The sequence below is a fragment of the Arachis duranensis genome, chromosome 5, assembly GCF_000817695.3.
Source record: "Arachis duranensis cultivar V14167 chromosome 5, aradu.V14167.gnm2.J7QH, whole genome shotgun sequence".
NCBI classification, from domain to species: domain Eukaryota; kingdom Viridiplantae; phylum Streptophyta; class Magnoliopsida; order Fabales; family Fabaceae; genus Arachis; species Arachis duranensis.
Genome location: NC_029776.3, coordinates 64139649 through 64143887, shown reverse-complemented (window position 1 = coordinate 64143887; position 4239 = coordinate 64139649). Strand labels below are relative to the sequence as shown.

At 40.6% G+C, this 4239-nt stretch overlaps 1 non-coding gene across 1 annotated transcript; it reads right to left on the bottom strand.

Annotated features, from left to right (window-relative positions):
* Positions 1–3919: 3919 nt before the first annotated feature.
* LOC127747960 (small nucleolar RNA R71) lies at positions 3920–4026 on the bottom strand. The gene has a single exon (XR_008009905.1). It is a non-coding gene; the product is annotated as a small nucleolar RNA R71 (small nucleolar RNA).
* Between the last annotated feature and the right edge of the window lie 213 nt (positions 4027–4239).

Genomic DNA, 4239 nt, shown 5'->3' with positions numbered 1-4239 from the left:
TTAAAATTCACCTTTCTAGACTTTACTATGAGTTTGTGTGTTTTTCTGTGATTTCAGGTATTTTCTGGCTGAAATTGAGGGACTTGAGCAAAAATCCGATTCAGAGGCTGAAAAGGACTACAGATGCTGTTGGATTCTGACCTCCCTGCACTCAAAATGGATTTTCTAGAGCTACGGAAACCCAATTGGCACGCTCTCAATTGAGTTAGAAAGTAGACATCCTGGACTTTCTAGCAATATATAATACCCAATACTTTTCCCGAGATTTGATGCCCCAAACCGGCGTTTCAAATCAGCTCAAGACTGCCCGGCGTTAAACGCCGGAACTGGCACAAGAATGGGAGTTAAACGCCCAAACTGGCACAAAAGCTGGCGGTTAACTCCAAGAAAAGTATCTACACATGAAAGCTTCAATGCTCAGCCCAAGCACACACCAAGTGGGCCCGGAAGTGGATTTTTATGTCATTTACTCATTTTTGTAAACCCTAAGCTACTAGTTATCTACAAATAGGACCTTTTGCTATTGTATTTTCATCTTGGTTCTTCTGGTTCCCTCTCTGGGGCCGAAGCCAATGATCACCATTATCACTTATATATTTTCAACGGTGGAGTTTCTACACACCATAGATTAAGGTGTGGAGCTCTGATGTACCTCGAGTATTAATGCAATTTCTATTGTTCTTCTATTCAATTCAGCTTATTCTTGTTCTAAGATATCACTTGTTCCTCAACTTGATGAATGTGATGATCCGTGACACTCATCATCATTCTCACCTATGAACGTGTGCCTGACAACCACCTCCGTTCTACCTTAGATTGAGTGGATATCTCTTGGATTCCTTAATCAGAATCTTCGTGGTATAAGCTAGAATTGATGGCGGCATTCAAGAGAATCCGGATGGTCTAAACCTTGTTTGTGGTATTCTGAGTAGAATTCAATGATTGAATGACTGTGACGAGCTTCAAACTCGTGATTGTGGGGCGTTAGTGACAGACGCAAAAGAATCACTAGATTCTATTCTGACATGATCGAGAACCGACAGCTGAATAGCCGTGCTGTGACAGAGCGCGTTGAACATTTTCACTGAGAGAACGGGACTGTAGCCATTGATAACGGTTATGCCCAACATATAGCTTGCCATGGAAAGGAGTAAGAAGGATTGGATGAAGACAGTAGGAAAGCAGAGAGATTGAAGGGACAAAGCATCTTTCATACGCTTATCTGAAATTCTCACCAATGAATTACATAAGTATCTCTATCTTTATTTTATGTTTTATTCATCTTTTAATTATTAATCCTCCATTACCATTTGAATCTGCCTGACAGAGATTTACAAGATGACCATAGCTTGCTTCATACCAACAATCTCCGTGGGATCGACCCTTACTCGCGTAAGGTTTATTACTTGGACGACCCAGTGCACTTGCCGGTTAGTTGTGCGAAGTTGTGATAAGGAGTTGAGATTGTAATTGAGCATACCATTTTGATGGCACCATTGATGATCACAATTTCGTGCACCAACCACTAACGTGAAAGTTAATGTGGAGCTAAGATTTATGAGAAAACGTTAGTGACACTCACCTTTGTCACTAACGTTGGAGATGGCATTCAATACCACGTTAGTGGCCATGTTAACTTAGTTAACATGAGCTCTAATGTGGAGAGTAGGGGCACTTGGAGCATTAGTGACAAAGGTAAGTGTCACTAACGCTCTCGAACATGAGGCATACCCACGTTAAGAGCCACGTTAGGCACACTAACGTGAACTCTAACATAGGGACAAGGGGCACAAGGCAACGTTATTGGGAAAGGTGAGTCCCAATAACGCTTGCAAAGGTTCAGAAGGCAACGTTAGTGGTCACGTTAGTGCCACTAACGTTGGAGTTAACGTGGGCTATATGGGGTTGGAACGTTAGTGAAAAAGGTGATTGCCACTAACGTTCTCGAACCCACAATCTCACTTAACGTTAACATCACTAACGCCCATGCCTAATTCACACTTTTCTGCAAGCTGAGCCCACTAAAGATTGTAACTGCTTCAACTCAAGATCTAAGGCCCACATCCAGGACTTGGATAACTCACTAGAAGACTTAGAAGAGTAGTATATAGGAGTAGTTTTGAACTATAGAGAGCTTGGCACTTTGGAGAACTACCTTTTGTATATCTACTTTTCTGCACTTTTAGCTAAGCATGTATTTTTTTCTGCCATTTTCCATTTCCAGAGCTATGAACAACTAAACCCCTTTCATTAGGTTAGGGAGCTCTGTTGTAATTTGATGGATCAATTATAGTTTTTCTTCTTCTTCTTCTTTCTTCTCTTTTGATTTACTAGAAAGCTTTCAATCTTAATTCAATTGGTTAGTTGTCTTGGAAAAGAAACTCTCCATAATTAGATCTCCTCTGAGCCTTGGAAAAGGGATGAGGAGATCATGCTAGAAATACTTTCTCATGTTGGACCAAATTGTGGTCTGGGCATTTATAGTGACATGTAATCCTCCCAACACTTTGATTTGGAAATACATGTGATATAATCAGTGACCAAACTTCATCTCTTCCCATGAGCAATTAAATCAAGGAATTGGGCAATTGTTCAAGCATAGAGAGATTGAGTTGCCAACGAATTGAAATCCAATCACCCAAGATTGCCAAGGAGATCAATAGATGCTTTGACAGAGGAAGAGATGAAAATGAATTTGATCAGGAGAATACAACATCTCCTGAGCCCAATGAATTCCCCATTTCTGATCTTACCCATTCTCTTTACTTTCTATCATTTATTTCCATGCTCATTTCCCCAAATCCCCATCTAAGATTCGGTACTTTATTTTTTGCTATTTACTTTCCCGCATTTAATTTTCTGCAATTCTCAAACTACATTCTATTTAGCTCAACTAGCATACTCTTCCAACTAAAGTTGCTTGACCAATCAATCCCCGTGGGATTCGACCTCACTCTATTGTGATTTTTTACTTGACGATAATTCGGTATACTTGCCGAAGGGAAATTTGTTGCGAGACAAGTTTTCATGCATCAAGTTTATGGCACCGTTGCCGGGGATTGATTTTGTATCAACAATGATCAAGTTGGAAGTCCACTAGATTGATCATTTTTCCTTTGTTTGTTTACGTTATTCAGTCGTTTATCTTCAGTTTGTTTAGTTTCTTCCTCATCCCCTATACCCTCTCTGTTTTCTTTCTTTCTTTATTATTATTTACAATTCTGCTCACTAACCCACTAACTGTTTGATTATTTGCACCACTCACACTAACAATCACTCTAACAAGAATAATCTCTTTATTTCATCATTTGTTGTGTGTTTTGTTAGTTGTATGACAGGGAGAAGAGGGGGAGCTTCAACTTCCTTCGATTTCAAAACCTGAAAGGACCCTCCGGAGACTAAGGAGGGAAGCAAGAGGGAAAGGAGTTGTGGGTGCTGAGGAAGAGGAAGAGTATTTTAAAACCAACATGGAGGAGAACTTGGAAAACAATCAAGAAGGAGAAACTCACAACCATGCCAGAGAAGGCCCTGTAAATCATGCTGGGCAAGAGAAGAGCATTCTAGGCTCTTACATTAATCCAAACCCAGGAAACTGTGGAAGTAGCATCCAAAAGCCCACCATACATGCCAACAACTTTGAACTAAAACCCCAGCTCATCACCTTTGTTCAGAACAACTGCTCATTTGGAGGAAGTGCTCAAGAAGACCCCAATTAACATCTAACTACCTTCTTGAGAATTTGTGACACTGTGAAGTCTAATAGAGTCCACCCGGATGTCTATAGGCTGCTTTGTTCCCCTTTTCACTCAAGGACAAAGCATCCAAGTGGCTTGAATCCTTCCCAAAGTAGAGCTTAACAAATTGGGAAGATGTGGTGAACAAATTTTTGTCAAGGTTCTACCCTCCTCAAAGAATTAACAGGCTGAGAGATGAGGTGCAAACTTTTAGGCAACAAGATGGTGAGGCTCTCTTTGAGGCATGGGAGAGGTTCAATGACTTAACAAGAAGATGCCCACCAGATATGTTCATTGAATGGGTTTAACTTCACATCCTTTTCTTAGTGATGGACTTATCCTCTTCAATGGGGATGTCTCCTTCTATGATAACTCCCGCTGAGTAACATAGATGGCAAATAAGATGAGGAAAAGCTAGCCTTGCCATGGTGGAGGGCTTTTCGGCTATTTTGTAGAATTCAAGAGAGATGACTTCATGAACTTATACTTTCTCTCCAATCATGAT